This window comes from Thalassophryne amazonica, chromosome 17, assembly GCF_902500255.1.
Source record: "Thalassophryne amazonica chromosome 17, fThaAma1.1, whole genome shotgun sequence".
Lineage (NCBI taxonomy): Eukaryota > Metazoa > Chordata > Actinopteri > Batrachoidiformes > Batrachoididae > Thalassophryne > Thalassophryne amazonica.
The window spans coordinates 33082232-33104637 of record NC_047119.1 but is presented as its reverse complement, the minus strand read 5'-3'; the positions used below and the strand labels follow the sequence as shown (position 1 = coordinate 33104637).

General features: G+C 45.1%; 1 protein-coding gene across 2 annotated transcripts in view; it reads left to right on the top strand.

The window, feature by feature from the left end:
• Positions 1–22406, top strand: part of sh2d3ca (SH2 domain containing 3Ca) — a 189492-nt gene that overhangs the window by 117890 nt on the left and 49196 nt on the right. The window lies entirely within an intron of this gene.

Below are 22406 nucleotides of genomic sequence, written 5' to 3'. Positions count from 1 at the left end.
TGGAGAGCTATTAAATAAATTTGTTGCATTTCACTGTTTTATTTGCACAGTAACGCAAACACCAATGACTGGGACATACAATCAGAGCCTTCAGGTGGATGCTGGGGTGCAAGGTTCAGTTTTTGCGTCAGCAGCAATGAGGAAGTGTTTAATGTGCAGATATCCCACCAATTAGTTTTTAAGCTGGATAAATCACAGCAGGGGCTTCATTCATAAATAATGTGTGCATACACAACCCACACGTACACTTTTCTTCCACAACGTGAACTGGTATTTACATAAGAAAGAATGTGAGAATGTGCGCAGCTCACGCACGCTTCAGATCATGTGTGTACAAGAAGGTGAGACAGGATTGAACTGAAAACATAGCAGTTAGTGTCACTGAGTTTGAATATGTTATTACACACAGGTGCACAGATGAGCTCAGGTAAACTTGCTATTTCATGAATGTGGGAGATAGGCACGAAATGACAACTGTCAGTTGGGGAGGCTTTGTTGTACAGCTTTGTTTTTGCACTTTGTGCTACTTTGCACTGTGCGCTGCTTTGTACTGTATACTGCACTGCACACTGCTTTGCACTGTATGCTGCACTGTGCACTGCTTTGTGTGCACTGTGTGCTGCTTTGTTTTGCTCTTTGCGCTGCTTTGCGTCACACTGGGCACTGCTTTGCACTGTGTGCTGCTATGGGTTGCACTGTGCACTGCTTTGCACTGTTTGCTGCGTTCTCTGCTGATTGGTGTTGCACTGTGTACTGCTTTATGTTGCACTGTGCACTGCTTTGCACTGTGCACTGCTTCACACATTGATTTCATTCCCACTCTGTGCACTGCGCCACTGTGTGCAGCTTGGCATTATGTTGTGCACTGCTTTGCATGGCACTTACTCTTTTGCGCACTGGTTCGTGCATTGCCTTGCTTGCTGTGCTATGCACTGTGCTGAGCTGTGTGCTGCGCACTACCTTGAGCTGTGTGCTGCTTTGAGCTGCGTTTAGTGGCTTACTCTGCATTTTGTTGTGTATGTTGACTCCTCCCACTCATTCCACTCAGGACACAAATTCACGGCTCTCCCGCATGGGAGGTGGACGCTCTGACCACTTCGGCTAAAACCCGGGCAATTCCTGCTGTCCTCTGTTGCATGTGCACTCCCTTGAGCTGTGCACTCCTTTCAGCTGTGCACACTACCTTGAGCTGTGTGCTGCTGCGAGCTGTGCGTTGCCTAGAGTTGTGTGCTGCTTTGAGTTTTGTGCTGCTTTGTACTATGCACTGTTTTGTGGTACGTGGTTGCTTAGTGCTGTGCTGTGCTGTGCGCTGCTTTGCACCAGATGTAAGATAGGACTGCTGCATTTCACTGATTGATCCCTTCCTCTTTTTTTCAAAAAGAGTATTTAGAAGGATTTTTTTTAAGCTTTTGCATCAGATTTTCATCTACAAGGATGCAAAAAGCTTTCTGGGTCAGATGACGCATCAAGTTCTGTTACTGGCTACATCATCCTGTATTGGGCACAGACACTTTATGTGGCTATAAAACAGGATGATGTGTCAAACCGATGCTTGAGTCCAGTGCAACAACCAGCATTGTTCTGTGATGGGGGGCAGGCACCAGTGAGGCTGAGGCAGGAGGGGTGTGGCTCTTTACTCAAGGCCATCCTGCTTTCTTGTTCTATTTTTTTATACTCTTTTAAAGTGTAAAGGGGGCACCTTCATTTGAACATCATTTAATGTGTGTTACTTTACTCTTTGTGTGAGTAGTAATAACAATATTACAGTAACAGTGAGGGCAAAGTCAGCAATCGTAGCAGTAAAAGTAGTAATAGTAATCAGAGCTAAAGTAATTACGAGATTAAGTGATAAGGTGATGGAAAGGCAAAATTCTAAATAAAAGTACACTTTTTTGATAATCAATTGGTAGAATGATAGTTTACAAAGTAAACACTTCACTGGTTATGCATTTAAAATGTATTAAATTGATGCTGTTGTGTGTATATTGTATTATTTCTGGAAATTAATTTCTTTAATATTTGACAAATAATCGTGAAGAAATCCTGTTTAAGGGAAATTGATTGCTTTTTATTATTATTATTATTTTATTTTATATTATTTTAATAAGCCAAACATGAAATATTAAACATATTGATAGTGGGGGGTGGTTAGGTTAGACCTTTACCCTTGTGGAGCACCTTGGGGTGACTTATATTGTGATTTGGCGCTCTATAAGTAAATAAAATTTAAGTCTAAGAGTCTATAACAAATTTAGTGACTAAATGTATTTGTGTTATTACCCTACTTGATATAGTTTTAGTAGACATGTTCACTTGCAATATGAAGAACTCTATTTTAAATGAATGAAACAAAATAAGAGCACTTTGTTACTGTTATTGGTGAACAAGCAGTGATGACCTTTGTGACCACCAGACCGAAGTTTTGGAAGTGAAAGAAATTGAAAAACGAGCTCATTTCAAGCTACATGTAACTTCAAAACTACATGTATGTTGAGAAAAACTGAGAGAAAGAATAAGCATGTGCTTCAACCACATGCATACAAAATCCTGTCCACAGGGTTGTGTGGACTGGTTATTTTAGTTTTAGGATGAACTGCAACTACAATCAGATAATATAGTAATAACAACATGTAATCAAGTGTTTATTGCTCTGAACCTGTATTTTCTGTGTGGAAACAATCTGTCAGTCACAGACCCCCATTTACTGAGTACATTGCTCTCCTTCTCCCTTACTCGCTTTTTCTGCCTAAGTTCATACCGAATCCTTTCTGCAGGGTTGTGTGGAGGTCTGACTGTGTTATTTTAAATTTAGGAAATGACCACGTGAAACAATCAGAAAGTAACTCTTTATTTATCTGATTTAGCATATTACTGTGTGGAAGTGGTCTGTTGTGTGGGCCGCTGAAGAGGAGGTACTGCTGGCCCACCACCACCAGAGGGCACCCTGCCTGGAGTGCGGGCTCCAGGCACAAGAGGGCGCTGCCGCCTCACAGGAGCCGCCGGGGTGACAGCTGTCACTCATCACCTATGACAGCTGTCACCAGTCATCTGATCTTCATCTGTATATCAGCAGGACGACATCTCCACCTCTTTGCCGAGATATCGCTATTCTTAGGAGGTAACGAGCTCAGCCGATTGAATTATCTTTCTGACAGCAGAATATTGTTGCTTTGTGTTTTTGACAGCAGAGTGAGTGCTTGCAGCTGGAGACCGAGTTGGACTTTTCTCCTACCTGTTGATAAGTAACCATACTCCTGCATTTACCAGCTTTTTGATGAGAGGTGGAGGTGGATTTTCCCACCATACGTGTTGCTGGGTGTAAACCCACCTACATCTAACTGTTTTTGTTCCTCGCCAGCAGTACCAGATCCGACAAGCGGAGGCAGTGACCACCTGGGAGTTCGGGACTTGGCGGCTCCAGTATTCCCGGGGTTCGGTGGCGGAGGAAATCGTGTGGTTCCGGTTCTGCTTTGGACAGACGACTCTTATCTTCGAGCCTGCCCACATGACACGTTCTGTACATTGACTTCATTGCATACTATTGTGACCTGCCGTGTTTGTTGTGCTCATTCACAACAGTAAAGTGTTGTTATTTGACTTCCTCCATTGTCCGTTCATTTGCGCCCCCTGTTGTGGGTCCGTGTTCCTACACTTTCACAACAGGATATCTCGGCCAGCGTCATGGACCCCGAGGGGCGTCACCCAGCTGTTGAACGGCCAATGGAAGAGCAGGGCGCACAGGCGTCTGCAAGAGGCATGATCGGTGAGTTGCAGCGAATCCTCACCGCTTTTACTGCTCGGTTGGATCTAATGACCGAGCAGAACGTCCTCCTTAACCGCAGGGTGGAGGCTCTCACCGCGCAGGTGGAAGCGCGCCCCCAGGGCACTGCTGCGGCTCCCCCTCCTGTCGATCCTGTGCGCAACAGTGACGTTCCACAGGTCGTTCAACGACCCCTCCCACCTTCCCCTGAAGCATACATAAGCCCTCCAGAGCCGTACGGGGGTTGTGTGGAGACGTGCGCGGACTTTCTTATGCAGTGTTCGCTCGTCTTCGCACAACGTCCCGTCATGTACGCGACTGATGCTAGTAAGATAGCTTATGTGATTAATCTGCTTCGCGGTGAGGCACGCGCTTGGGCTACAGCGCTCTGGGAACAAAATTCACGGCTCCTTCTGACATACGATGGGTTTGTGAGGGAGTTCAGAACAGTGTTCGATCACCCAAATAGAGGAGAGACCGCTTCAGCCGTGCTGCTGTCAATGAGACAGGGGCGCCGGAGCGCAGCTGCTTATGCAGTCGACTTCCGCATCGCGGCTGCGAGGTCCGGCTGGAATAGCACTGCCCTCCGTGCCGCCTTCGTAAACGGACTGTCGTTGGTCCTGAAGGAGCACCTGGTGGCTAAGGACGAACCGCGGGATTTAGACGGGCTTATCGATCTCGTTATACGGCTAGACAATCGGCTAGAAGAACGCCGTCGGGAACGAGACGAAGGGCGTGGCCGGGCACGCGCCGTCCCTCCTCCTTCCGGTTCCGACCGAGTTCCGCCCTCCCCTCGCTCCACGGCCTCTACGCTCCGTGTGGTTACAGCTCCCCCTGCTGACGAAGCTATGGACACGAGCAGGGCCAAATTTAGGCCACCAGATAGACAAAGGAGGCTGGTCCGCGGAGCGTGCTTTGTTTGTGGCTCGATAGAGCATCAAGTGAGAGACTGCCCAGAGCGGTTAAACACCAACGCCCGCCCCTAGAAACTGGGCTAAGGGTGGGCCAAGACATTCACGTGGGACATACCCATATTGCCACACGACTCCCAGTTACGATCCTTTATGGGGATTTAACCCTTCAGGCCCCAGCACTGGTGGACACGGGCTCTGAAGGGAATCTGCTAGACAGCAGATGGGCCAGGGAGGCAGGGCTCCCTCTAGTGGCGCTTACTTCGCCAGTGCAGGTGCGGGCACTAGATGGCTCCCTACTCCCTCTAATCACACACAAGACACCACCAGTAACTCTGGTGGTGTCAGGAAACCACCGGGAGGAGATCGAGTTTTTTGTGACTCCTTCCACCTCCCGCGTGATTCTCGGGTTCCCCTGGATGTTAAAACACAATCCCCGGATCGATTGGCCGTCCGGGGTAGTGGTTCAGTGAGCGAAACCTGCCATCGGGTATGTTTAGGTTCCTCGGTTCCTCCCGGTTCCCAGGCTAGGGAGGAGGTCAGAGTCCCACCTAATCTAGCGACGGTGCCGGTGGAGTACCATGAGGTAAGGATCTGGCGCTCACCCTTCCCCCGCACCGTCCGTACGATTGTGCCATTGATTTGGTTCCAGGCGTTGAGTTCCCGTCCAGCAGGCTGTACAACCTCTCACGACCTGAGCGCGAATCAATGGAGACCTACATCCGGGACTCTTTAGCTGCCGGGTTGATCCGGAATTCCACCTCCCGATGGGTGCTGGTTTCTTTTTTGTGGGCAAGAAAGACGGCGGACTCCGTCCATGCATGATTACAGAGGGCTGAACGAGATCACGGCTCGCAACCGATACCCATTACCTCTGTTGGATTCAGTGTTCACGCCCTTGCAGGAGCCCAAAATATTCACTAAGCGGATCTTAGAAATGCGTATCACCTGGTTCGGATCGGAAGGGAGAGGAGTGGAAGACGGCATTCAACACCCGTTAGGTCACTTTGAGTACCTGGTCATGCGTTCGGCCTTACAAAGCCCCCCCGCGACGTTCCAAGCATTAGTTAATGATGTCTTGCGGGATTTCCTGCACCAATTCGTCTTCGTATATCTGGACGATATACTCATCTTTTCTCAGGATCCTGAGACCCATGTCCGGCATGTACGTCAGGTCTGCAGCGGTGTTGAGAACCGGCTGTTGTGAAGGGCGAGAAGTGCGAGTTCCACCGCACCTTCTTTGTCCTTCCTGGGATTCATAATCTCCTCCCAACTCAGTCGCTTCTGATCCGGCCAAGGTTGCGGCGGGTGAGAGGACTGGCCCCAACCACAAGCCGTAGGAAGCTGCAAACAGTTCCTCGGCTTTGCAAATTTTTACAGGAGGTTCATTAAGGGCTACAGTCAGGTAGTTAGCCCCCTGACAGCCCTGACCTCTCCAAAAGTCCCCTTCACTGGTCGGATCGGTGCGATGCCGCGTTCAAGGAGTTGAAACGGCGCTTCTCGTCTGCAACCCGTTCTGGTGCAGCCCGATCCTAGTCGCCAGTTTTGTGGTTGAAGTGGACGCCTCGGACTCTGGGATAGGAGCTGTGCTTTCCCAGAGCGGAGAGACCGATAAGGTCCTTCACCCGTGTGCCTACTTTTCCCGCAGGTTGACCCCGGCAGAATGGAACTATGACGTCGGCAATCGAGAACTCCTTGCGGTGAAAGAGGCTCTTGAAGAGTGGAGACATCTGTGGAGGGAACGTCCGTGCCATTCACGGTTTTCACTGACCACCGGAACCTGGAGTATATCAGGACCGCCAAGCGGCTGAACCCCAGGCAAGCCCGCTGGTCACTGTTCTTCGGCCGTTTTGACTTCCGGATCACCTACCGCCCCGGGACCAAAAACCAGAAATCGGATGCCTTGTCCCGGGTGCATGAAGACGAAGACAAAACTGGGTTGTCGGATCCACCGGAACCTATCATCCCGGAGTCCGCTATCGTGGCCACCCTCACCTGGGACGTGGAGAAGACCGTCCGGGAGGCCCTGGCACGGAGCCCGGACCCCGGAACCGGGCCGAAGAACAAACTTTACGTCCCACCAGAAGCCAGGGCTGCAGTCTTGGACTTCTGTCACGGCCTCCAAGTTCTCCTGTCATCCGGGGGTGCGGAGAACTGTGGCAGTTGTCCGGCAGCGCTTCTGGTGGGCGTCCCTGGAGGCCGACGTCCGGGATTATATCCAGGCCTGCACCACCTGCGCCAGGGGCAAGGCCGACCACCGCAGGGCACCGGGACTGCTCCAGCCGCTGCCTGTGCCTCATCGCCCCTGGTCCCACATCGGCCTGGATTTTGTCACGGGCCTCCCGCCGTCCCAGGGCAACACCACCATCCTCACGATAGTGGACCGGTTCTCCAAGGCGGCCCACTTCGTGGCCCTCCCGAAGCTCCCGACGGCCCAGAAGACAGCAGACCTCCTGGTCCACCACGTCGTCCGGCTGCATGGATTCCAACAGACATCGTCTCCGATCGCGGCCCCCAGTTCTCCTCACAGGTCTGGAGGAGCTTCTGCCGGGAACTGGGGGCCACGGTGAGTCTCTCGTCCGGGTACCACCCTCAGACCAACGGGCAGGCAGAACGGGCCAATCAGGAATTGGAACAGGCCCTGCGCTGCATGACGGCCGCGCACCCGGCGGCCTGGATTACCCATTTGGCCTGGATCGAGTACGCCCATAACAGCCAGGTGTCTTCTGCCACGGCCTCTCCCCTTTTGAGGTGTGTCTAGGGTACCAGCCCCCGTTGTTTCCAGTGGTGGAGGGAGAGGTCGGTGTGCCCTCGGTCCAGGCCCACCTGCGGAAGTGCCGTTGGGTGTGGCGCGCCGCCCGTTCTGCCTTGCTGAAGGCCGGGACGAGGGCAAAAGCCCATCGCCCCTGCCTACCAGCCAGGGCAGGAGGTGTGGTTATCAACAAAGGACATTCCCCTCCAAGTGGACTCCCCTAAACTGCAGGACCGTTACATCGGTCCCTTCAAGATACTCAAGGTCATCAGTCCAGCCGCAGTGAGGCTTCAGCTTCCGGCCTCACTGCGGATCCATCCTGTTTTCCATGTGTCCCGTGTAAAACCGCATCACACCTCACCCCTCTGTGCTCCTGGACCGGCACCGCCTCCTGCCTGGCTCGTCGATGGAGAGCCAGCTTGGACTGTGCGCCGGCTCTTGGATGTCCGTCGGATGGGCCGGGGCTTCCAGTATTTGGTGGACTGGGAGGGGTACGGACCGGAAGAACGCTCCTGGGTGAAGAGGAGCTTCATCCTGGACCCGGCCCTCCTGGCCGATTTCTACCGCCGCAACCCGGACAAGCCTGGTCGGGCGCCGGGAGGCGCCCATTGAGGGGGGGGTCCTGTTGTGTGGGCCGCTGAAGAGGAGGTACTGCTGGCCCTCCACCACCAGAGGGCACCCTGCCTGGAGTGCGGGCTCCAGGCACAAGAGGGCGCTGCCGCCTCACAGGAGCCGCCGGGGTGACAGCTGTCACTCATCACCTATGACAGCTGTCACCAATCATCTGATCTTCATCTGTATATCAGCAGGACGACATCTCCACCTCTTTGCCGAGATATCGCTCTTCTTAGGAGGTAACGAGCTCAGCCGATTGAATTATCTTTCTGACAGCAGAATATTGTTGCTTTGTGTTTTTGACAGCAGAGTGAGTGCTTGCAGCTGGAGACCGAGTTGGACTTTTCTCCTACCTGTTGATAAGTAACCATACTCCTGCATTTACCAGCTTTTTGATGAGAGGTGGAGGTGGATTTTCCCACCATACGTGTTGCTGGGTGTAAACCCACCTACATCTAACTGTTTTTGTTCCTCGCCAGCAGTACCAGATCCGACAAGCGGAGGCAGTGACCACCTGGGAGTTCGGGACTTGGCGGCTCCAGTATTCCCGGGGTTCGGTGGCGGAGGAAATCGTGTGGTTCCGGTTCTGCTTTGGACAGACATCTCTTATCTTCGAGCCTGCCCACATGACACGTTCTGTACATTGACTTCATTGCATACTATTGTGACCTGCCGTGTTTGTTGTGCTCATTCACAACAGTAAAGTGTTGTTATTTGACTTCCTCCATTGTCCCTTCATTTGCGCCCCCTGTTGTGGGTCCATGTTCCTACACTTTCACAACAGTGGTCCATCTCTGTCACGGATGACCACACCTGCTCCTAATCCATCATCCATCCAACATCCACTAACTACCCAGGAAGTAGCAGACAAAACCATCAGATATTACATTAAACATCACCAGATTTAAATGTTTGTCCTCATTACATTATCCCCTTTTAGTTTGGTTTGGTGAGTTACAGAATGATAGAATGTATCTATATTACAATAACCAAGTGGCCTCTGTGTGTGTGTGTGTGTGTGTGTGTGTGTGTGTGTGTGTGTGTGTGTGTGTGTGTGTGTGTGTGTGTGTGTGTGTGTGTGTGTGTGTGTGTGTGTGTGTGTGGCTTTGATCACAGAGACACTGGGAAGAGCTGAGATTTGCCGTTTGGTATGCTTATATATTTTGGGTCAAGGATGAATGCTGCAAATACGGAAAGTTGACAGGATTATTTTTGGAAAAATTTGCGATATTAGGTAACAACAGTGAACAATGGACATTGTGCTGGTTCACAGGAGTTTAGGGTTTTAAATGTTGTCATTGTGGTTCATGTTAGTTTAACAGTGTTGTTAGTGTTATTGATTTCTTATGTTTTTGTAGTTCAGTTGGTTTAGTCAGTTTAGTTAAGTGTCATGTTGCTGTTACCATGAGTAAAAATTGTACTGCGTTTGATGTCTTCCGCCACAGTCTCTGTTTGTGACTGTATAAAATTAAAAGCACATGCTTGCAGAAGAATGCAGAAAAGACAAAAACCTATGCATGCATGCGTGCACACGTATAAATACGATCATGGTCAAACTGTGGAGAGCTGACATTTGCTGTTTGGTATGCATATGTATTTTGGTTTGTCACTCGGGAGGAGCTCGGAGTCGAGCCGCTGCTCCTCCACGTCGAAAGGAGTCAGTTGAGGTGGCTCGGGCATCTTTTCCAGATGTCCCCTGGACGCCTCGCTGGAGAGGTGTTCCGGGCACGTCCCACTGGGAGGAGGCCCCGGGGAAGACCCAGGACACGCTGGAGGGACTACGTCTCTCGGCTGGCTTGGGAACACCTTGGGGTTCCCCCGGAGGAGCTGGGGGAGGTGTGTGTGGATCGGGAGGTCTGGGCGGCTTTGCTTGAGCTGCTGCCCCCGCGACCCGACTCCGGATAAAGCGGAACAAAATGGATAGATGGATGATGGATGGATGTATTTTGGGTCAAGGATGAACACAACCAAAATGGACCATTGATAGGACTAATATTTTTTGAGAAACTATGGATATTAGGTAACAATACTCAATAATGGTTGTTGCTAATTACATTCTGGACTCATATTCCATTCCAGCAGGGGGCAGTAAATCATCTTTATACTAAAATCATGAGTGTGTGCATGATTTTATTTAAGTAAGTTCAATGTAAGTGCATAATATAATTGTAAAGATATTAAAAATACATGAATGATGCAAGAAAGTGAAAACACTTATTTCCATTGTAGTTCATTTAAAACTCAAATGACAAAATAAAAGTAATAATAAAATAAAATAATAATAATAATAATACTGATAATAATAATAGTAATTATAATAATAATAGTGTCTATATGATAACAAGAACCTAAACAATTAATAAATACATTAAGACAGTACATTAACATTAAAAATTACATAATTAACAGGAAATTAATTGAGTTCTTTTTCTAAAAATTCTTGAGGTCTAAGGTTCTAAAAACATTCTGGGCTCACACACCATTCCAACTCATTATAGAAACTTTGTATAATTTATTGCCACCCTTGATAAATGTCAACTACCTATTTCATAAACACTACACAATCTAGAGCTCGTGGATCTCCATGGGCAACACGCTAGCAGTTTTAAGTTATTGGGGTTGAACTCATTTAGCTGTCTAGTTATCTGTCACTGCTTTACCAAAGAAAAGGAAGAATTACATCTGTCTTCTTTCTCATATTAGCCAGATGGTTGTGTCAAGTTATTGATCATTTGTAGTAGCACATATTTGGATTTTGCAGAAACCGGAAACTGGTCTTCTCTTTAAGGGTTCTACTTTTTGTGAGATCATTCAGAGAACCCCAGTAGGATTGAGGAAGCTGCTGAGAGGGCGACGTCTCTGGCATGCCAATCTTTAGTGTAAACACACATTAAACAGTGTTTTTTCACTTGGATAATATGATTGGATATTATGAATCAGCTAATCATAATATGAATGAATGTGTTGATTAATGATGTGGATGAGCAGATAAATGAAGCAGCTAATGGAGCTGGTATTTGTGAAACACAAACGAAGCAGCTGATCCACATCAGCCAGCAAGCTGCAACTCCAGTCTGTCCAAACTGTCAGGAAGATTGATTTTTTTACTGTGCAGATTTGAATTGAATTTCAATTTATTTTATTTATATAGCGCCAAATCACAGCAAAGTTGCCTCAAGGCCCTTCACACAAGTAAAATCTAATCATACCAACCCCTAGAGCAAGCACACAGGCGACAGTGGTAAGGAAGAACTCCCTCTGATGATTTGAGGAAGAAACCTCAAGCAGACCAGACTCAAAGAGGTGACCCTCTGCTTGGCCCATGCTACCAACACACTGCTGTCTGAATCTGCTCTCTGGGATGTTAGAGGATGGACAGACTGATGAATTGTGTCAGGTCTGCAGCAACCTCACAGGCTTTGATTTTGAAATACAGGCTCTTATTGTGGAAGTGCGTATTGGTCCGATCACCTTGCAGTTTTCACGACTCAAATCCTCATGAAAAAATACATAAGTATGCTAAAATACGAAAGTCAGCTCTTTCTGGAATTCAAGTGATGTTCCGGAAACAAAAACACACAGAGGCCACTTACCTTTTATTATGTGGATGCCCTCTGTGACACAACTCCAGATGTACGTGAAGAATGGGTTGTGGGTGGACCTGAACTTGGGACCTTCTTGCTGGGAGGGAAACACGCTAACTCTTTGTGGCGTCGTGCTTCTTCAAAATGCACAAGAACTTCAGCCATCACTGCCCGCTGTGCTGTGGGATAGATTATGATTGATGTCTGCTTGTTTTTGTGTGTTAGACGCTCTCGTGCGTAACAACAAAACAAAGCTGCATCTTCGTCTGCCCTTCTCCAAACACATCACCTTTGTCAAAGTGTCCTTTACTGTCGGCCGCTGTGGTGTCAGTCTGTCCCGTGAACCGTTGCATAAATACAACCCCGCTGACATTCTAATTTTCTCCATAACCCTTCACACGTGCACATACATACTGTATGAGCACTGTACAGTGGGCCTCCCCTGGGTTTGCACAAGACAAGTAAAAGCAATAACGTTACACTTGACCCCTCTGCTCCATCATTGGCTCGTCCTTCCCGCCAAACACGTGCATTCGCACCTCAAATCTAATCTGGGAGCCTGTGCGCCTCGCTGGTGATATTCCTCCATCTTCCCTGAGGATCAGGGAAAAGAGGGGAGGGGAGGGAGAACTTAATCATTTCATTTCGCAGTGACCTGCAGACTATAAAATCGATTATTTGTTGGCCCTTGTGGCTTCCCTCATATCACGCGCACAGAGTTCACACACATATTATCACAAGACCTGCCTCGACTGTTTCTCTGTGACTCATCTTACTGTCACTCTGTGATTGTGAGAATGGGAAAAGGAGAGGGAGAGAGAGATGATGATGACCTGTGGGAAAAAGGGAAAAGAAGAAAAGGCTGAGATGGTGAAAGAAGGAAAATATTAGGAAAGAAGGCCCAGCCTAGCGACGAGTGTGTTTACTGTTTATTTTGTCTCTGGTGTCATTTCTCTTCCTTTCGCTGTTTGTTCCTGTGTGGATTACTGTTTGTGTGTGTGTGTGTGCATGTATTGTGCATGTGCGATCACATCTATCTGAGCTCAGTCTTTCCACACTCATCTCTTGCTGTTTTTCTTCCACATGCATGTAAATAATGCTTGATTTTTTTTTTCTCAGTATTTTCCTTAAAATCTAGAGCTGAAATGGGTCGTGTTGTGCTAAATTAATTCATGAATGGATAAGATGAATCCACTGTCACAGTTACATATGAACTATGTCTTTTGTTTTTTCATTTATCTTTGATGTTTTTTTAGTAGAATGCAATGGGCCCCAAACCTGGGGTCTAAAGTTGCATCCTAGGTTCTATAGTTATCTTAACCAGATCTGGCATTGTATCCAAGGGCTCTCTTCAAGATGGTGATCGTTCCCTTAATCGCAGACAACTGCACCTCATGTGCACTTGGGTGACCGGGGATTGCCTCAAGGTATTTCTTCAGGTTCTTCTTCATCAGGCCTGTTGCTCCTACCACAACTGGAATGATATCGATGTCTTTCAATGACCATGTTGTTCTTAGGTCATTTTTTAGGTCTTGGTATTTTGAGATCTTTCCCCTTTCAGCTCGATTCAGGCCGTAGTCATTGGGGACTGTCACATCAATGATTTTGGCTGTTTTCTCTTGCTTGTTCCAGATGACAATATCAGGTTTGATTGCACCTCCTTCTATGTGTCTTCCTGCTGGGATCTCTTTGTCGTAGAAGATCGTTATTTTTCCATTGGATGAGACTGGTGTTGGCTCGTGCTCCCAGACATGTTCTTTGACTTCCAACTCCAGTTCCTTGCAGATCTTCCAGTGGAGATATTGACAGATCTTGTTATGTCTGGATGTATAATGCCCATCTGCCATGAGGATCTGGCATGCTGATGTTAGATGGTTTACACTCTCAACAGCTGTATGACAGAATCGGCATTTATCATTTTGTGAGATCCCTGCCATTTTTTTGAAGCCATTAGTTAGAAGTCCCTGATCTTGTGCTCCAATCAGAATTCTTTCTCCATCAAAACCAAGTTTTCCATTTTTTAGCCACTGCATTGATCCAACTTTGTCGATGTATTCCTTTTCGAGTTCTTCTTGGAAACGTCCGGCTCTTTTGTGTTGTTTCCATCTTTCCACTCGATGTTTTCCTTCTTTTTTGCAGTATTGTTCTCTGGTCTGTCTTGCAAGTTTTGTTGCAGGCGTGAGACTGTTGCTTTTTCTCTCTTGTAGAAGTTCTCCGCCAAAGTTTTTTTGCCAGTTTAGTGATTGAGGTCCGTTCACTTATGGCCTCGTGGTGTTGTGTGACCGTTTTTATGATTTCTTCTTCAGAGCTCTTTAAGTACTGGCCAATACTTATTATCGATGCTCTGTAGGCCTGGTTGATTTCAGTAAGACCCATACCGCCTTCTCTGCGAGGTAGGTATATTCTGTCCATGCACTGATTTCTGTATGTGATTTTGTGGAGGGTGAGCATTTTTCTGGTTTTTGTGTCCAATTTGTTAAGTTCGTATTGTGGCCAGTTCACTATGCCAAATCCATAGGTCACCACTGGTATTGCAAACTGGTTTATGGCTGTGATTTTATTTTTTGGTGTCAGTTGTGTTTTGCAGATCTTTTTTAAGCGGTTTAGGTATTCTTTTGTTGTTTTTGTTCTCATTTTCTTGTGTTCAATTGAATTACTTTGTTCAATTCCCAAGTATTTGTATGTGGAGTCTGCAGCCAGGTCTGCAATGTAGCTCCCTTCATCCAATTGTATGTTTTCGGTTTTTGTCTTTTTTCCTTTTGTCATTGTGCATTTTGAGCATTTATCCAGTCCAAATTCCATGCCAATGTCTTTTGAGAACTTATGGGCAGTTTCCACGAGTTGAGTGAGTCCGTTTTTTGTGTTGGCATAGATTTTCAAATCATCCATGAACAACAGATGGTTCACAAGTTTTTGGTTTTCCTTTCCTTTGTCTTTACTTAAGTCATATCCAATGTCTTGCTCCTTCAGGATCTTGCTGAGCGGGTCCATGATTAAGCAGAATAAGAGAGGTGAAAGGCTGTCTCCTTGAAGTATCCCTCTCTGAACTCGTACGTCTGGGATTGTTATTTGTCCCTCTGTGTGATTGAGGGTGATGGTGGTGTTCCAATTGTTCATTTGTGCTTTCAGGAAGGTTCTTATTTTCTCATTGATGTTGTATAGTTCTAAGCACCTCAAGATCCAGGAGTGTGGTACACTGTCAAATGCCTTTTTGTAATCAATCCAAGCCATGCTGAGGTTCCTCTGCCTTGTTTTGCAGTCCTCCAGGATAGCTTTGTCTGTCAGTAACTGGTCTTTAGCTCCTAATCTTCTTTTGGAACATCCTTTCTGTTCATTTTCCAGGTAGCCACCATTGTCAAGATGTTCATAAATGGCATCAGCTATGATTCCTGTCAGCCATTTGTATGTTGTTGTTAGGCAGCAGATGGGTCTGTACTTGTTGGGAAGCTGTGTTTCCTTGGTCTTTGGAATTAGGCTTGTGTTCCCTGTCGTTAGCCAGTCTGGTGTGTCCTCTTCTCCGTTCAATATTTTTGTGAAAGCCACAGCATAATGTTGGTGTAATGCTGTCAGTCTTTTCAGCCAAAAATTTGGGATTTTGTTGATGCCAGGTGCCTTGAAGTTACTGTATTCACTCATTTTCTTTCTGATCTCTTCTTCATTGATTACAATTGCTGGCATTTGTTGTTTGTCTTTGTTTTTCTGTTGTATTTTTTCAATCCACTCAGCCTCTTGGTGTTGTTTTGGGTCTTCAAAGAGTGGTCTCCAAAATTTTTCAATTTCCTTTCTCTCAGGTGGTTGTTGTACTTCTATTGTGTCATTTGCCAGCTTTCTGTACACTAGTCTGGGGTTTGTTGCAAATAGTTTATCTGTTTTGCTTGTATTTTCTTGTCTTTATTCCTAATTTGTGCTGCAAAAGCTTTTACTAAGGCTTGATGTTCAGCCAGCCTTCCACCTAGAAGTTTGTCTTCAACATTGTATTTTCTTTTAATGCGATTTATTTTTTTTAGAAGATTCTTTTTGTGGTTCTTGTTTCCCAAAAATGTGGCCATTTGGGAGATCTCTGCTCTTAGGCAGCTGATTTTTTGTTGTAATTTCTTTTTCCATCGTGGCATGATATTCTTTTTCTTATTTGTGGTACTGTTTCTCTCCAAATCTTGTGGGGCTAATTTACTTTGTATGTACCATGCCGCTCCATAATTTACAGAGTTTAACTCTGTCAATGTGGCTCCTCTTGGGACCAGTTTGGTCAGTCCTATGTTAACTTTTTGAAGGATATTTTTGAATTTTTTATTCTCTTTTAGTTTAGTCAGCTTTGGGCGCTCTTTCATGTCCATTTTTCTTGTTTCTTCAATCTTATTTGCCAATTCCTCTTCTAGTTCCTGCTGTTCTGGGTCTGTGTGCACCTGTGAATTATTTTGTAGATGAGCTGGTGAGTTGTTCGCTTTTTCGGTGGGCAATGAGTTGCTCATTTTTTCAGGGGGCAGTGAGTTGTTCATTTTTTCGGGAGGCAGTAAATGGTTTGGTTTTTCGTGAGGCAGTGAGTGGTTCGGTTTTTCGGGAGGCAGTGAGTGGTTCGGTTTTTCGGGAGGCAGTGAGTTGTTCGTTTTTTCGTGAGGCAGTGAGTGGTTCGGTTTTTCGTGAGGCAGTGAGTGGTTCGGTTTTTCGGGAGGCAGTGAGTTGTTCGGTTTTTCGGGATGCATTGAGTTGTTCGTTTTTTCGGGAGGCATTGAGTTGTTCGTTTTTTCGGGAGGCATTGAGTTGTTCGGTTTTTCGGGAGGCATTGAGTTGTTCGGTTTTTCGGGAGGCATTGAGTTGTTCGGTTTTTTGGGAGGCAGTAAATGGTTTGGTTTTTCGGGAGGCGGTGAATGGTTCGTTTTTTCGGGGGGTAGTGAGTTGCTCGTTTTTTGGGGGGGCAATGACTTGTTCATTTTTTCGGGAGGCAATAAATGGTTCGGTTTTTCGGGAGGCAGTGGATGGTTTGTTTTTTCGGGGATAAACTTTTTTTGAGGGCAATCATTTTTTGGTGGTGTAATGGGTTGCGTCAGAGGGCAGATGCCTTCTCTTATCATTTTCTCAACCTCCTGTTGCATTGTTTTTATTTCATTATCTGAGAAATGTTTTGTTTGATAAAGTTTGATTTTTGGGTTGTGAGATTCTTACAAGTGATGTCTTTCTTACTTGGGCAGTGGTGGTGGAATATTTTTTGCCATTCTTTGGATGTCTTTGTCTGATTTTTGGGGTATTTTATTTTGGCATATTCTTTTGCCCACAACAGTATCCATTCTTCCTCCCTCTTCCACTGACTCCTTTTAAACTGTAGTTGCTTCCCTTTATCCAGCAACTGATAGTCTTTTATCGCTTCCTTTTGGGCTTCTTCCTTTATTTTTTTTATTTCCTCAGTCGTCAGATATTTTGCGATCTGTGAGGCAATCGATTCCAGTTTTGCGGTAGTTGTGGCTTCTTTCTTTTGTGTAGGTAAATCCGCTTCTTTTATGCGTTCCTCAAATACTGTTTTTTTCTTTCTGCCCCACTTCTCATGCCTTGAGTAAGTGAAGCAGTGAAAGATCTTTTTTTTCTCTTCAATGGTCCAATTAACTGTGGTGTAGTTTCGCTTGTTTCTTTTGGCCCATTGATGCTGTTGTTGCTGGAGTCCAGGATCAGAACTATGTCCTGTATAGGCCCAATGGTGCCGGAGTTTATCATCAGATTTCATACCGTGAAGGAAATGACTTTTGACTTGTAAAGGTGTATAAAATGTAAAGCATTTTAGAATTAATGGGTGAGGCCTTTATTGTCATTTTAGCCAGAAGTTAAATCACTGAAGGAGATCAAATAACGCTGCTGTCAGTTGTACCTGCACATGTGTGAAAACACTGGTTAAGTCCACATTGTTTTCATGTTTCATTGTTTTCCTGCTCAGATTTCACTGAGAATAATTGTTTTTGCAGTTACAAATGTATAAAAGTCTGCAGTATGATTTAGATGTGAATGAGTGCGTGTGACCAACGTTCGATCCCATCAGTGCGTCAGAGCAAACACAGCTTTCTAATTTTGATTCCTTCGTGTGAGTAATTAGGTCACAGTCGACTGCAGTGTTTAATGTGTGTAGTAGGAATGTGTAGTGATGTGCACACGTCTGTCCTGCATGTTTACCTCAGAGCCTGACTACAGCCATATTAGGCAGGTTTCCATTACCGTCTAAATTAACAATATGCTTCATGGAAACACGTGCATTTTTGGAAGGGAACAAACACTCAAATATCGAAAAGAAAAAAAAAAGTTTTTGAATTTGCATGAGGTGTTTTTTTTTTTTTTTTTTAAGGCAATTTAATTGAAAAAATGCAAGGGAAATACATTACAGGTTACAGTTCACAGGTTATAGAGCAAGAGTCACATGACATTCTACAAAATACACGAGGAGACAGAGATCTTGTTAAACACTATAAGAGATGATGTTTCAGCAAGACTGGATTAAGTAATTTCTTACATACAAGGATTTAATTTGAAACAACAATAATAAAAAAGAAAAGGAAAAAATACTTGTAAGAAGTAAAACAGTCAAATAGGCAAACCTTTGTGCACTGTAAAAAATATAATGTAGTGGAATGGGGCTGTGCAAAAGCATATGCACATATGTACAGTAGTGTTCAGAATGATAGTAGTACTATGTGACTAAAAAGATTAATCCAGGTTTTGAGTATATTTCTTATTGTTACATGGAAACAAGGTTTCAGTAGATTCAGTAGATTCTCACATATCCAACAAGACCAAGCATTCATGATATGCACACTCTTAAGGCTATGAAATTGGGCTATTAGTAAAAAAAAGTAGAAAAGGGGGTGTTCACAATAATAGTAGTGTGGCATTCAGTCAGTGAGTTCGTCAGTTTTGTGGAACAAACAGGTGTGAATCAGGTGTCCCCTATTTAAGGATGAAGCCAGCACCTGTTGAACATGCTTTTCTCTTTGAAAGCTTGAGGAAACTGGGACGTTCAAGACATTGTTTAGAAGAACAGCGTAGTTTGATTAAAAAGTTGATTGTAGAGGGGAAAACTTATACGCAGGTGCAAAAAAATTATAGGCTGTTCATCTACAATGATCTCCAATGCTTTAAAATGGACAAAAAAAAAAACAGAGACGTGTGGAAGAAAACGGAAACCAACCATCAAAATGGATAGAAGAATAACCAGAATGGCAAAGGCTCACCCATTGATCAGCTCCAGGATGATCAAAGACAGTCTGGAGTTACCTGTAAGTGCTGTGACAGTTAGAAGACACCTGTGTGAAACTAATTTATTTGCAAGAATCCCCGCAAAGTCCCTCTGTTAAATAAAAGACGTGCAGAAGAGGTTACAATTTGCCAAAGAACACATCAACTGGCCTAAAGAGAAATGGAGGAATATTTTGTGGACTGATGAGAGTAAAATTGTTCTTTTTGGGTCCAAGGGCCGCAGACATGAGATGACCCCCAAACTCTGAATTCAAGCCACAGTTCACAGTGAAGACAGTGAAGCATGGTGGTGCAAGCATCATGATATGGGCATGTTTCTCTTACTATGGTGCTGGGTCTATATATCGCATACCAGGTATCATGGATCAGTTTGGATATGTCAAAATACTTGAAGAGGTCATGTTGCCTTATGCTGAAGAGGACATGCCCTTGAAATGGGTGTTTCAACAAGACAGTGACCCCAAGCACACTAGTAAACGAGCAAAATCTTGGTTCCAAACAAACAAAATTAATGCCTCGCAGATGTGAAGAAATCATGAAAAACTGTGGTTATACAACTAAATACTAGTTTAGTGATTCACAGGATTGCTAAAAAAAAGCAGTTTGAACATAACAACAGCAGATGCTACTATTATTGTGAACACCCCCTTTTCTACTTTTTTTTTTTTACTAATAGCCCAATTTCATAGCCTTAAGAGTGCATATCATGAATGCTTGGTCTTGTTGGATTTGTGAGAATCTACTGAATCTACTGGTACCTTGTTTCCCATGTAACAATAAGAAATATACTCAAAACCTGGATTAATCTTTTTAGTCACATAGCACTACTATTACTCTGAACACTACTGTATGCAGATGCTATTTTTTGTCAACATTCTGAAAATATCAATAGTCAGGCCGGGAACCTGGCTCCAAAAGAGGGTGGACCCATAGTACAAACTCCCATACCGGACTTTGGAGTAAAAGTAGTTGTTGTGTTTATTCCAGGCTGGGGTTCGGTACACAGGTTGTCAGGCAGCGGAGCAGAGGTACAAACAGGGTAAGGCAAAAATGCAGTCATCTTCAGGCAGGGGTCTGAGGCACGAGCAAACAGTGACATATGGGCTTAGGCAAAAGGCGCGATCAAGAAACACAGGGCAAGAATCAGGTACACGGCGAGACAAATCAGGGCTGGATACCAAAAGGCTGGAATGTGTGCTAGCAGCAACAACAAACTGGCAAATGTGTGGTGGCTGGGAGGAGATTAAATAGGCAGGTGTTAACAAGGTGCACGTGAGGAGACGGATCTAGAAAGGGGGCATGGCTGATGAACAAAGAGTATGGATGGGGCAAGATGGTAAGGAAGGGAGTGCGCCAAGTGGAGTGATGTAATAGACAAAGATATGTGAACAGGTGCCAAGAGTGTGAGTGAATGAAAACACAAAGCAGACAGAGTCAAAGTGTGAGAGGAGGGCACAGCTAGTGGGGTGACATGACGTGACAACACAGACAGAGATGCAAGAGGGATCAAAACAACGCAAGAGCAGGGCGTGGACTGAAACAGAGAACTATGAACAGAGCTACAACTGAGTATAATATTACTATGAACAAGAGTAAAATAAAAACTGAGGGTAGAAAAACATAACTAAGAACCGGGCATGAACATGAGAACTGCAAACGGAACCTAAATACTTAAGCTAAACTAAACTATGAAAACAAGGTAGTAAACAAGCTAAGAAAAACAAACTACATGAAAACAGAAAGCAAAACCCGACATAAAGCATAACTGATAACACAAATAAGAAAAGCAAAATAAACAAGAGTTAAACAATGATCAATAATGCAAACATAATCTGACAGAACAAAACTAGAATGGAACTGGACGATGGCTAAATTATGAAAAGAACAAAGTGACAAAGCAAAATGGAACAGAATAAACACAAAATAAATAACTAATAAAACAAAGCTGGGGCAGATGGTGATGGGCAGATGGTGGGTAGAAGAAAGGAGGAAAAACGAAACCATAACCAGGGCCAAAACCTAACATCAATGAACTTTCTAAATCTGTAATGGAAACCAGCTGTTGTTACCAGGGGTGGAATAGTACACCAAATCTATGATACGATTCATATCACGATAGACGTAATGATTTGATACAGATCATGATGCATAATTACTTTTCTTTTCACATTAATTGCATATAAAGTAATCTGTGGCGAATGTTTAACTGTAGAGAAACAAATTATTTGGAAGTACAGATTTTAATCCAAATGATTGTTTCCTGTTTGTACATTTTAGAAATCATTTATGAATTTTCTGCTAGAGGATTCCTTCCATGCAGTTGACTTTTCATGGTATTGCGGTTTCATAGTATTGCTTAGTGGAAAAAAAAAAACCAATCCAATTTGATACATGACACGATTTATCACAATAAATAATGTATCGTTTAATGTATTTGTTTATTATAAAGTGTGCCGCAGTTCATTTTTCCCCCAGTATCTGTTGATGAAGATGAGCATTATAAATATCTTGTGCAGACTTAGAGCTACTATGATAATAATGTTTTAATCTGTGGGACATGCATCATTAAATATTGGGGAATATAGACTGTGTATGAAATCTAAAGTCAGTTTCTATGTAAATGCACCATGTAGATCATGGGCCGTGTAATCAATACACCTTTGGATCTTTGACACATAACCAATGTCTGGGGTTGGTGCAAAAACATTGGCAAATGAAAGCCTATGGTGCCCCAAACAACATACTTTTTTCACAAATGGGAATTTTGAGCTTTAGTGAGAACAGTTGTCCTCAGAGGTCTACAGACAATTCCTTTGACCTCATGCTTGGTGTGTGCTCTGACATGCTCTTTCAACTGTGGTACTTTATATGTAGGAGTGTGTTTTTCCAAATTATGTCCAATCAACTGAATTTACCCCAGGTGGGGTAGAAACATCTCAAGAATGATCAGTGGACACAGGATGCACGTGAGCTCAATTTTGAGCTTCATAACAAAAGCTGTGAACACTTATGTACATGTGAGGGAGGTGATGGTCTAGTGGGCGTTGGGTTTGAGACCAGAGGATGCTTGGTTCAAATCCCAGCCTGACCAGAAAATCACTAAGGGTCCTTGGGCAAGGTCCTTAATCCCCTAGTTGTTCCCTGTGTGTAGTGAGCTCCTTGTATGGCAACACCCTGACATCGGGATGAATGTGAGGCATTATTATCAGGTTGGACTACTGTAATGCACTCCTCATCGGGATCCCTGGCAGGAGCATTCAAAAGCTCCATTATGTCCAGAACAGCGCTGCCAGGGTCCTGGTGAGGGTGCGGAAACACGAGCACATCACCCCTATCCTTCACACCCTCCACTGGCTCCCCATTCACTTCCGTATAGAGTACAAGATCCTTCTGCACACCCACCACTGTCTCCATGGTGATGCCCCCACCTACCTCACTGACCTCTTCACTCCACATACCTCTGGCAGAACCCGGTCAGGCCAACAGCACCGTCTGCTCCCGCCCAGGACACGGCTCAAGACCATGGGGGACCGGGCCTTCGAGGCTGCTGCTCC